Raw genomic sequence first — 13,416 nt, 5'->3', positions numbered from 1 at the left:
ACAGTATTCCAGGTGAGGTCTCACCAGTGCCTTGTATAACGGTACTAAAACCTCCTTATCCCTACTGGAAATACCTCTCCTGATGCATCCCAAGACCACATTAGCTTTTTTCACAGCCATATCACATTGGCAGCTCATATGTATGATCAACCAATACTCCAAGGTCCTTTTCCTCCTCCATTACTTCTAATTGATGCGTCCCTAGTTTATAACTAAAATTCTTGTTGTTAATCCCTAAATGCATGACCTTACACTTCTCACTATTAAATTTCATCCTATTCCTATTACTCCAGTTTACAAGGTCATCCAGATCCTTCTGTAGGGTATCCCTGTCCTTCTCTAAATTAGCAATACCTCCCAGCTTTGTATCATCCGCAAACTTTATTAGCACACTCCCACTTTTTGTGCCCAGGTCAGTAATAAAAAGATTAAATAAGATTGGTCCCAAAACTGATCCTTGAGGAACTCCACTGGTAACTTCCCTCCAGCTTGACAGGTCACCTTTCAGTAGGACCCATTGTAGTCTCCCCTTTAACCAATTCCCTATCCACCTTTCAATTTGCCTATTGATCCCCATCTTATCCAATTTAACTAATAATTCCCCATGTGGCACGGTATCAAACGCCTTACTAAAATCTAGGTAAATTAGATCCACTGCATTTCCTTTGTCTAAAAAATCTGTTACTTTCTCAAAGAAGGAGATCAGGCTGGTTTGGCACGATCTACCTTTTGTAAAACCATGTTGTATTTTGTCCCATTTACCATTGACTTCAATGTCCTTAACTACCTTCTCCTTCAAAATTTTTTCCAAGACCTTGCATACTACAGATGTCAAACTAACAGGCCTATAATTACTCGGATCACTTTTTTTCCCTTTCTTAAAAATAGGAACTATGTTAGCAATTCTCCAATCATACGGTACAACCCCTGAGTTTACAGATTCATTAAAAATTCTTGCTAATGGGCTTGCAATTTCTTGTGCCAATTCTTTTAATATTCTTGGATGAAGATTATCTGGGCCCCCCGATTTAGTCCCATTAAGCTGTTTGAGTTTCGCTTCTACCTCAAATATGGTAATGCCTACCTCCATATCCTCATTCCCATTTGTCATGCTACCATTATCCCTAAGATCCTCTTTAGTCTTATTAAAGACTGAGGCAAAGTATTTGTTTAGATATTGGGCCATGACTAGATTATCCTTGACCTCCACTCCATCCTCAGTTTTTAGCGGTCCCACTTCTTCTTTCTTTGTTTTCTTCCTGTTTATATGACTATAGAACCTTTTTACTATTGGTTTTAATTCCCTTTGCAAGGTCCAACTCTACTTGACTTTTAGCCTGTCTCTCTTTATCCCTACATGTTCTGACCTCAATAAGGTAGCTTTCCTTGCTGATCCCTCCCTTCTTCCACTCCCTATATGCTTTCTGCTTTTTCTTAATCGCCTCTCTAAGATGCTTGGTCTACAACTCCTGCCTATGAATTTTTTCCCCTTTCTTGGGATGCAGGCTTCCGATAGCTTCTGCAGCTTTGATTTAAAATAATCCCAGGCCTCCTCTACCTTTAGATCCATAAATTCTTCAGTCCAATCCACTTCCCTAACTAATTTTCTTAATTTTTGAAAGTCAGCCCTTTTAAAATCAAAAACCCTAGCTGCAGATTTATTTTTATTAATCCTTCCGTTCAGTTTGAACTGAATTAGCTCACGATCACTTGAGCCAAGATTATCCCCTACAACCATTTCTTCTATGAGGTCCTCATTACTCACCAAGACCAAGTCTAAAATGGCATTCCCTCTAGTCGATTCAGCAACTACTTGCTGAAGGAATCCATCAGCTATCGCATCTAGGAAAATCTGAGCCCTATTTATTATTATTTATTATTTATTATTATTATTTACTAGCACTCGTCCTCCAGTTTATATCTGGGAAGTTAGTCTCCCATGATCACACAGTTTCCATTAGTATTTACTTTATTAAAAACATTAAAAAGGGCTCTTTCCATATCCAAATTAGATCCTGGCGGTCTATAGCACACCCCAAGCACTATCCCAGGGGAGGCTCTAATAGTTTTCTTCCCCAATTTAATTTTTGCCCAGACGGACTCAGTCATATCCATTTCATCGCTTCTTATTTCTTTACATTCTATCTCATCATCGATATACAGTGCTACTCCAGCACCTTTACCTTTAGTTTGGTCTTTCCTAAACAGCACATACCCTTCAATACCTGTAGCCCAGTCATGACTACTATTCCACCAGGTTTCTGTTATACCTATAATATCTGGTTTCACTTCCTGCACCAGGAACTCTAGTTCCTCCATTTTGTTACCTAGGCTCCTTGCATTAGTGTACAAACATCTTAATTTTTGCTGTTTGGCCTCACTCACATTCTGTACCCTATTAGGCACGGTTATTTTACTACCAGTGTAACCTATTAGACTTGTATCTACACTGCCCTTCCTCCTACCTACAGCTGTATCCACTCTTACTTCATTTTCTTTCCACTCAATGCTAAATTCTGGCGTGGAGATTACCTGGACATCTCCCAACCATCTCCCCCAAATTCCTAGTTTAAAGCTCTCTTAATCAGTTGTGCCAGCCTCCATCCTAGAAGTCTATTTCCTTCCCTACTCAGATGAAGTCCTTCCCGAGAGAACTGTCCTCTATCCATGAACGCCTCCCGGTGGCCATACATCCCAAAGCCCTCCTTATAGCACCACTGCCTAAGCCATCTATTGATAGTCATAATCTTGTCACACCTTTGTTGCCCTTCTCTAGGAACAGGCAGAATCCCACTAAAGATCACCTGAGCCTCAATTTCCTTAGGCGTCCTCCCCAGCCTAACATAGTCTCCCTTAAATACTTTCCAGCGAGAATCTAGCCGTATCATTTGTTCCCACATGAAGGATAATTAGGGGATTCTTTCCCGCTCCCTTTAGAATCCTTTTCAACCTCAGGTCTACATCCCATATCTTAGCACCTGGAAGACAGCACACCCTCCTATTTTCTGGATCAGCTCTGGTTACAGGTCGGTCTATCCTTCTCAGTAAAGAGTCCCCAATTACATAGACCTGCCTTTTCCTAGTGATGGTGCTATTCTCCAGTCTATCCCCTGTTCCCTCTGGCTGCAAGTTCTTTCCATTCCCATTCTCCCTTGTAATCCTTTTTAACCCATCCTGTATCCTCCTGGGGCTCATATTTGGTGTAATCTCCATTAACTCTTCCCCTTTTCCTGTAGGACTAGCCGCTCTTTTCTTCCTTACCCTTCCACCTTCAGTGACTACCTGCTGAGCCCCTTCTTCATTTTCCAACTCTGCAAACCTATTCCTAAACTTTCTCCTTCACTAGCCCCTCTTTTCCTCTGCCTAGTTCTTTTAGTCACATGCCTCCACTGACCACTTCCCTCACCCAGTCTCCCCTCAGAATTCCCGAGTCCTGCTTCCATCTGCAAGTCTGAGCTTTTCCCTTCAGACACCTCATGTCTTTGCTCCATAATCTGCTCAAACCCCTTCCTAAACTCTACCAGACTTTCCACCTGCATCTCCAAACCTTGGATCTTTTCCTCCATCAGCTCTATCAGACGGCACTTCATGCAGACAAAACTCTTACCAGGTGCCCCCTCCAGGATCATGTACATACCACAGCTTCCACATCCAGTCATCTTCATTGTGTCTTCTGCTACATGGGTCACTCCCACTGCCACCTCTGTATCTGTCATAGCCTTCCCACTTAAATCCTGTTAATCTAGGAAACACAAACCACACCAAAACACCACCACCCACAGCAAAACCAAACCCCACACAAGCACCACAGGACAGACTCCCCTTTCAAACTCCCCTGTTTACAGCTCTGTTTGCTAGCTCCTGTGCCGCTGCAGCTGCATTCAGTGGGGGTGTTTTGGTTGGCTAGCTCCCAGTACTAAAAGGGGAAACATCTATGGGAAATCAGGACCCCGAGACTGATAGTCCCCCAGGAACAATGGGGAGAGGCCAATGCTCTAGGTCAGCCTGAATGACAGGGCGGGCAGGCTAATCAGGGAGTCAGGAGGCCAGGGAGGTCTCGTCCTCCGTGTGAGCTGGATTTGCCTGGGTCAGACAGAGTGGGGCCGAGCTAAGCTGGGGAGCAGAGCTGTGCCAGATCCAGAGCGACCAGAAAAGCAGCCCAGAGAGAGCAGACCCTGTCCTGGGAGCAGAGCTGCAGCAACCAGAGGCAGGGGGGCCAAAGAAGCAGCCCAGGGGGCTGGAGGTAGAGCAGCAGCAGTGCAGAGACAGAGTGGTGCAGCTGGGGAGAGCGAGGGGGACCCTGGGCAGCGGGCCCAGCGCAGGGAGGCGCCTCAGCCAGGATGCTCTGCAGGCCAGGCTTGGATCGTAACCCTGACAGGGCGGGGTCAACGCTGGGAAGAAGGGTCCTACCCCTTAGAGCCTGAGAGCGTGTGGCCACCACCAGAGCAAGTGTCCAACCCACAGCATCCCTACAGCACAGCCAGGGCCTGAGAAGGAGGCCTGGGACTTACAAGGAACAGACTGTGAACTGCCCAGACATTCCAGAGATGCTGTTTGATGTTCCCTGCCACCGAGCGGGGTGATGTTTCCTTTAACTTTTCCCATTTTTCCTTTATTCTTTTTAATCCACAATTAATTTTAAATAACTTGCATTTGCTTTAAATTGTATGTAATGGTCAGTGGGTCAGAGAAGTGCCCAGTGCAGAGAGAGCACCCTGGCCCCTGCCCTAGGTGACCACAGCAGGGTTGGGGGTCGAGCCCCCAGGAATCCTGGGCCCAGCCTTGTGGGGATTACGAGGACTCTGCCAGACAGGAGAGTGGAAGGGGAGTCCTCAAGGGCAGGGAGGCTGCTGGGTAAAGGAAGTGGGAGCAAGGACTCAGATCCTTTCGCTAGCCCACTTCACCGGGGTAGTGCAGAAGCCACAAACGTTTCCCACAATAGTGGGACTATTCCCCCCGCTTACATATAGGAGTGTGACTTCTAAAGCACAATCCTTTGCCGTTCACGATTTGTCCATGTAGACCCTCCTGATGCATGTTAAGGGTGCACTGCACCAATTAGAAATCACGTCCCTGTAGAGCTACCCCAGATGAGATGTAGAGAAGCCCTCAGATTTAGCAGGCCAGATTCACGTGTGGAATAATACCAGTGATTGGATCTGGGTCTACATGCACAGGGTATAATACTTTTTGCATACCCTGTTAATACTTGTACTTTAGCTGGAATTTTCCAAGGAGCTTACAAGATTTAATGAGGGGTAAGTCATTGGGAGTTAGGCACCTTCTGGATGCCTCAAACATGTAGGTGCCTAACTCCCTTAGACCACAGGGAAAATCCAAGCTCCTGGTTGTGATTGTTCTCCAGGTACCCAGGACTGAGAGTCCGCTTCCTTCAGTGAGAGGGAGACTTCTCCAGTTAAACACAGGGCATCGTCTCCCTGATGCCTGCAGTCTGCTAGCCACCCAGACAATCTCTTCTGGGTAATGCCAGCCCTTATTTTGCCTTGCAGGGTAACAGTCAGTGCACTCCAGTCCCCAAGCACCTGTCATGTTTAGCCCCTTATCCACTGACCACTCCCAGTAATGCCAGGTCTGCTGTCCCCAAGGGAACAGTGTACACACCAACTAGAATGAGTCAGCTCAGGATCAGCTCCTTGTACAATACCTCGGCACTGAGAGAGAGTTGTTATAGTGAAAAGAATCTGAGCTGCTTCTCAAAGATCAAGAGAAGAGATGGTAAGAACAACGGGAACAAAAGGGTTACATGTGAATCAGCATCAGAACATGCTTCCTTAATTTAACAGACTAACCTCCAGGTCAAATAAGTTTCTCATCCAAATGTACTTGGCAGTGTTTCAAGCCTGAGGTCCCATTTTCATGAATGTAATCACATTGCCTGATTATTTCTTAGGTGAAGGATAAAGGGATGTCTTATAGCCTCCTACATATACTCCCCTTACCTGCCCATGGTGAGAGTTCAGCTTTCTCTCTGAGGTCCCCATCAATGGCTGACCCAACTAATTCCTACTCAGTTATAATATTGGGGGGAGGGGATGATTGTCATAAAAAAAGTTTATCAATGCTATTTTCCTCTTTCTATGAACTCACCAATAGCAACAGTAAGGAGAACACTACTAGACTGGCAAGAAACTAAGGCCACAGTTTTCAAACCTTCTGTTAGTGCAGGAGCATCATCCTATTGATGCCTGAGAAGAGTTAGAGAAAAGGCCAGGCTAATATTGTGCTGTTGATCCAAATAAACGGCTCGGAACGTTGTTACGAGGACCAAGCTTTTCAAATCCTACATGTAGGTTCTTAAATCCATATTTAGCCACCGAAAACTGTGGTCTGATTTTTTTCAGAGGAACTGAGCACCCAGCAGCACCTGTTGACCTCACTGAGAGCTGTGGGGATGCTCGGCACATTTGAAGAACTAAACCTTGATTCAGGGAAGCAGTTAGCAGGATTTAAGCACCTAGCTGAGGCTAAAAAAATAACAAGAAACAAATACCCCAGCTCTGTGGGATTTAAGCACATGCTCAAGTGCTTTCCTGAATCTCAGCGCTAGGGCATCTGTCAATGCATGATTGTTCTCTCTTGTGCGTTCATTAGTGTTATCTTCAGCTTTGTTTTTAAATGTTCCAAGTGCTGGGCTTCTGCTGCTTCCCTTGAGAGGCTATTGCACAGCCTAATAGTCAGCCTGAAACTACCCTTCTTTATTTTATCCCATTATTCCCAGTTATGATCTTTTACTGTTCTAAGTAATTCCTTTCTAGAGCCAAACAAGAAATGTTCATCAGTGGGTTTTTTCTCCAGTAAAATGGCCATTTGACAACACAATTTTCTTGAACAAAATTTCTGGGTTTGTCATCTTTGTTTTTGATTTTTTTTTCCAACAAGTTTTGGTTTAATTGGTGAAAATTAAAATGTCCACCGAAACTTGGTTTCAATTTCTGGTGGACATTTTAATTTTCAACAATTAAACCAAAACTTGTTGGAAAAACAATGACAAACCCAGAAATTTTCTTGAACAAAAATTTTCCATTTCCTACAAAAATGCATTTTTGACTAGCTCCTTTCATCTCTTTCCTGGGTCCTTGCCCTAAAAGTTCATGAGCAGTACACAACTGTGGATACACAGGCTATGGGTACACAGCAGCTGTATCCCCATGGCCACTCTGCTATTTTCAGGTGCCCGCTCAAGCAGCACTAGTGTATGTATGTCTTCCCCTGCTGGGAATGACCTCTCCCTGTCACTTAGCTTTCTTCTATAAAGTGCTCTAGAAGTTAAACAACAAGTTTAAAACACAATCATTAGCTTCAGAAAGGAGGAAAAAAATCCTTCAGTGAAGAGGGAAGTTTGTCCTGATGGGATTTTACCTGGCATTGATTTGAGAAACTGTGGTGGACCTATATTCTGATGGGTTATGCAGTTCTATCTAACTTTGCAAAATTGGGTAACTTTTACCAGAATTTCCTTTTGGGCAGGAGTGGGGAGGAATGGAAAAGAGTCCCAACAATGCTGAAGCATCCCCTTTTGATGTTTTTGGAACAAAACATTTTATTTTAAAATGATTGTTTTGAATTTAAATTTTTATACTGTAATACAAAATAAGCTCTCAAAATTGAAATGAAACATTTTGAATGATCTGCAACTAATTTTTTAGAATGTTTTCTTTGCAGAGAATTTTTTTCCCCTAATTTGTACCCAAATCCTTCACAAAATGGAATTTCTGTTCTCTACCTAGCTCTAATTTTAACCTCTTGAAGGGGGAATTTTTACAAATAGGAAAATAATTGTTGAAGTTTTAACAGATATCGGTCCCATGCCTGAGAACAAAAGGTGAAATCCTCTTCTGAAGTAAATGGCAAAAGGACCCTAACTTCCCTAGAGTCAGAGTTTCTCTCTCAGCGTCTGGGGAATGTGAGATGTCAGATTAGTTGTTAAAATATGTTAAGCTTGTTCCTTTAAGCCTTGAATGTGGCTCAACAATATGCAAAGAAAGGCAGAAATTCCTAAGGAAAAATTCCAGCAAATATTTGCATACATAGAAATGTAGGACTGGAAGGGACCTCAGTAGTCCTCTAGTCCAGTCCCCTGCACTCAAGGCAGGGTTGAGTAATGACTAGACCATTCCTGACAGGTGTTGGTCTGTCCTGTTCTTAACCTCCGATGATGGAGATTCCACAAACTCCCCAGGCAATTTGTTCCAGAGTTTAGGAAAAACTTCCTGTCAGTGTAGTTAATGTCCAACCGAAGCTTCCCTTGCTGCAGTTTAAGCCCATTGCTTTTTGTCCTATCCTCAGGTAAGAGACAATTTTTCTCCCTCCTCCTTGTAACAACCTTTTATGTACTTGAAAACTTATGTCCCCTCTGTCTTGTCTTCACCAGATTAAACACACCCAATGTTTTCAATCCTCCCTCATAGGTCATAAGCAGAAGTGATCTCTCTCCTGCTATCCATCTCCACCGTCTGACAAACAGACTAGAGACACCATTCCTTACCCGTCCTGGCTAATAGCCATTAATGGACTTAACCTCCATGAATTTATCCTAGTTCTCTTTTAAACCCTGTTATAGTCCAAGCCTTCACAACCTCCTCAGGCAAGGAGTTCCACAGGTTGACTCTGCACTGCATGAAGAACTTCCTTTTATTTGTTTTAAACCTGCTGCCCATTAATTTCAGTTGGTGGCCCCTAGTTCTTATATTATGGGAACAAGTAAATAACGCTTCCTTATTCACTTTCTCCACACTACTCACGATTTTATATATCTCTATCATATCCCCCCCTTAGTTTTCCTCTTTTCCAAGCTGAAAAGTCCTAGCCTCTTTAATCTCTCCTCTTATGGGACCCGTTCCAAACCGCTAATCATTTTAGTTGCCCTTTTCTGAACCTTTTCTAATGCCAGTATCTTTTTTGAGATGAGGGGACCACATCTGTACGCAGTATTCAAGATGTGGGAGTACCATGGATTTATATAAGAGCAATAAGATATTCTTCATCTTATTCTCTATCCCTTTTTTAATGATTCCTAACAACCTGTTTTGACTGCCGCTGCACACTGGGTGGACATCTTCAGAGAACTATCCATGATGACTCTAAGTGATTCAGCCATTTCCAAGAGGAGGCTAGTGAAAAATCCATTGTTTCTCTCATATGAAATAGTGAGAAATTCTTTAAGAAGCTCTCACCCCATGGTTTGGAGCAGGGATTTGAAATCTGGAGGGGGGGTGGCAAGCACCAGACCTAGTGGGGAGGCAAGGGAAGTAGGTTGGAACAAGGAGCCCAGGGAGGGCGACAGGGACTGGTAGCCAGAAGGGATGGGGAAGTGGGGTGTGTGGGTTACTGGAGGGAGGAAAGAAGAGAAACAGATTAGATGGAGAGGTGAAAGGTAGGAATTAGGAGTGGCTGGGCAAGGACATGAGGGCAAGGAGCTGTTGGTGTTGGGGGAGAACTTGGAGTAGCTAGCAAGGGGATTGGTGGGATGAGATACCTGAGGATTGGAAACTGGGACTACCTAGGTGAGGAGAATGGGACTGGGGTTTTCACTAGTCCAAACTTCTCTCCAGAGCCTGGAAAGGAATCCAAGATTAAAAATCTTACCATTCCTCTGATATCAGCAAACATCTGTGAAACTCACTAGCAAAGTGTCACATCTCCCCCTAGTGCTGGCCCACACAGAGGATGACAACCTACTACTGCTATCAGTTGCTCCATTAGCTTAAGTGGCATAGGTCAGTGTGGTGGATTCATGTTTTCTAGACCTTTAATCATTTTTGTTGGTCTTCTCTGAACTTTCTCCAATTTGTCCACATTTTCTGAAATGTGGTGCCCAGAACTGGACAGGGTACTCCAGCTAAGGCCTTATCAGCATGGAGTAGAGTGGAAGAACTACTTCTCGTGTCTTGGTTTACAATGTGCTGCTGATACATCCCAGAATGCTGTACATGCTTAGCTTTGTCTGAGTGGTGATGCTGAAGTGGGCCTAGTCATGTGCTTAAAATTAAGCGTGTGTGTGGGTGGGGGGTTGAACACCTGTGATCAGTCAGCCCCAACCTGCTGCACCTGTTAGGCCTGGGGTGGGCCCTTAAAAGGGAGGAACCCCGTGCAGTCAGGGTGGTACTTGGAAGTACACAGAGGTAGGGCTGCCAGACTGGGGACCTGTGGTATGAACTGATGTATGGCTTGAGAATGCTGCCCACCCAAGCCCTCTGAGGGAAAGAAGACAGGCTGGTCTGGATTTCCATGTCACTGTAAGATTTGGTCTTGGGCTTAACAGGGTGTAGTAAGCCGTGTTGCAGGGAGTAGGTTTGAGCCCCCACAACACTTAGGAATATTAGCGGCACCTTCTCTTCTGTAACGTCATTTACAATAACAAAAAGCTCAAAACATTCTGTATACACACGCCATTGCACTACATTCTCCTCAAAAGGTTCCAGTGGCCCTGTAAGTGTAGCCATGGTTTTAGTTTCAGGTTTCAGTCAGTGCCAACAAGCCAGTTCTCACTCCCTTCCAACAGCTAAAAGATTTTGGTAGGTTTTTTCTACCTTGACTTCTACTTCCTTCTGTTGCTGGGGCAGCACAGGGATCCCATCCTTGTCACCACTGTGTTGTATCCTTGGGGGCAGCAGTTTTAGGAAGAAATCACTTGAGAGACAGAGCTGTGAGCCATGAAAGCAGCTATTTATTTTCCACACACTGAACTAGCCAAACCAGCCAGTTTTGGCTGGGCTATCGCCTAATAATGTAACTCAGCTGCCATAGCAATAACAAGGTGCTGTTACCACAACAACCAAATATACAACATATTTCTCCCCCCTTAATAAGAACGTCCCCTAACTAAAACAAACTCTAAACTAGAGAAGGCTGGTAGACTGCCTCCATTCCCAGCTAAACCCTGGCGATTATTTTGCCCCATAACAATGGGTTCACCCTAGCTAAAGATTCATCTATTGAGGAGGTCTTGTGTCTCTAGGTGGATTATGGCAAACTTCTGGTGTTGCACCGGAAAGTACCTTGGGTGCAGGCCTGACAACGGGCTCAGGGTTCATAGCGCGAATGGGTGAGGAGGTGGTATCAGCTTGTTCCAGGCAAGGGGGTATCTGAGCTGCCAGCAGTAATGGAGGAGAACAGTCAGGAACAGGCGATTCTTGATTCGGTGTCTCGCCAGAAGAGGTGAAGTCAGACAAATCAACTGAAGATGTGTCCTGAGGACTGGCATGACTTGGCAACAGCTGATCTACATATCGCCGCCAGGTGAGATTCTCTGCAGTCTGGACTGTGTAGGAAACAGGTCCTGTTTGAGTGATGATTGTGGCAGGGACCCATTTAGCTCCAGAAGTATAATTTCAAGCCAAAACTGGCTGTCCCGAGCTAAAGGTTTGGTCTTTTGCTCTGGGTGCACGTCTGATGACTTGATGTTGCACAATTTGTCAGGGTTCAGAAGATTTCAGCCGATCAAAGCAAGTGCGCAGCTGTCATCCCACCGTTAGAAAGCCCGGGGATGCCTTGGTCGTAGCATGAGGTGCCTTTCTGTAGGAAAGTAAGAAGGTGTCCAGACGCTTTTGAATGTAGTGTTGTCCCCTTGCTGATTTCAAAGCTTGTTTCATTGTCTGCACAAATCTTTCAGCTTATCCACTGGTGGATGGATGATATGGTGCTGAAGTGATGTGGTGTATCCCATTTGCCTTCATAAAACTTTGAAACTCCTGAGAGACTAACTGTGGTCCGTTGTTGCTCAAAAGTTGTTCTGGCAGACCGAAACGACTAAAGAGTCCCTGTAGTTTCTGGATAGTACTCTCTGCAGTAGTGGACTGCATTATAGAGACTTCTGGCCATTTAGAATGGGCATCTACCACCACCAAGAACATGCTTCCTTCAAGGGGGCCAGCAAAGTCAACATGAATACATTGCCATGGGTTTTCAGGCCAGTCCCATCGGTGTAGGGGCACCCACTGGGGTGCATTCCAGACACCCTGACATGACATACAAGCTCTTACTTTCTCTTCAATAGCACTGTCCAATCCAGGCCACCAAAAATAGCTTTGTGCAATTTCCTTCATGCACGCTAGTCCACAGTGACTAGACTGTGGCTGTTCTAACATCTGTGATCTCAGTGATGGTGGGATAATGACACATCTCCCCCACAACAAACAACCAAATTGGATCGATAACTCTGTCCTCCTGGACATGTAGGTAACAAGGTCGGGTGAGACCGGAGAGGTTCATCGAGATTTTTCCATACATCACCAGATCCTTAACTTGGGGCAATACGGGGTCAACGCGAGTTGCCTTCTTTATCTGAGTAGCAGTGATGGTTGTATTCTGTGTTCAAAGTAGATTTCCTTTTGGGCAGTATCTTGATGTTTGATTGGCAAAGGCAACCTTGAGAGACCGTCTGCATTGCCATGCAGAGTGGATTTCCGATATTTGATTTCATATGTGTGCACTGAAAGTAACAATGCCCAGCGTTGCATACGACTAGCAGGTAATGGGGGAATGCCTGTGTAGGGTCCAAAAATTGACGTCAGAGGTTGATGGTCTGTAAGAAGAGTAAAGTTCCGCCCAAACAGGTACTGATGAAACTTCCAAATTCCAAAAACGATTCCCAGTGCCTCACGTTCAATTTGGGCATAGTTAGTTTCTGCTTTGCTTAGAGTGCGTGAAGCAAAAGCAATAGGTCTCCCTTCTCCCAAAGGCATAACTGTGACACGGCTGCACCCACTCCATAAGGGGAGGCATCGCAGGCCAATTGTAGGGATAAAGATGGATCAAAGTGCATTAGAACTTCAGAATTTAGCAATGCATCTTTAGCTTTGTTAAATGCAACATTACAGGCTTCAGTCCACTTCCAGGTCTTGTTCTGCCCAAGGAGTTTGTGAAGTGGTTTTAGCAGTGTGGCTAACTGTGAGATGAACTTTCCATAATAGTTCAATAGTCCTGGAAACGAGCACAGCTGGCTAATATTTTGAGGCAGGGGAGCCTCCACAATAGCCTTAACATTTTCAGGGGCCTTATGAAGACCCGTAGCATCAATGATGTGTCCCAAAGATTCAACAAAAGCCTGGAATAATTCACACTTGTCCTTGCAGACTTGTAGGCCTTACTCTTCCAGTCTTTGTAGGGTAGCCTCTAAATTCTTTAAGTGAGCGTCTTTCCTTCCAGTGACCAGGATGTCATCCAGATAGCACTGAACTCCTGGCAAGCCACACAAGATCTGGTCCATAGCCCTCTGGAACAGGGCGGGAGCAGATATTATTCCGAAGGGTAGGCGACAGTATCTATAAAGCCCCTTATGAGTCACAATAGTCAACAGCTCTTGGGACTTCTCATCAACGTGCATCTGTAAATACGCTTGTCTCAGATCAATCTTACTGAACTTTTGTCTCCCAGCCAGGCCCGCGAAGAAGTCAT

At 44.7% G+C, this 13,416-nt stretch overlaps 1 long non-coding RNA gene across 3 annotated transcripts in view; it reads left to right on the top strand.

The window, feature by feature from the left end:
- Window positions 1-13,416, top strand: part of LOC141985718 (uncharacterized) — a 99,321-nt gene that overhangs the window by 14,093 nt on the left and 71,812 nt on the right. Inside the window, exon 1 of one of the 3 annotated variants that reach the window (XR_012639001.1) lies at window positions 5,664-5,736. The exons of the other annotated variants lie outside the window; for them this stretch is intronic. This is a non-coding gene — a long non-coding RNA (uncharacterized LOC141985718). Of the gene's footprint in view, window positions 1-5,663; window positions 5,737-13,416 lie in introns of those variants that run through there. 3 annotated transcript variants of the gene reach the window in all.

This window comes from Natator depressus, chromosome 4 (genome assembly GCF_965152275.1).
Source record: "Natator depressus isolate rNatDep1 chromosome 4, rNatDep2.hap1, whole genome shotgun sequence".
Classification (NCBI taxonomy): domain Eukaryota; kingdom Metazoa; phylum Chordata; order Testudines; family Cheloniidae; genus Natator; species Natator depressus.
This window is presented reverse-complemented; position numbering and strand designations above follow the sequence as displayed.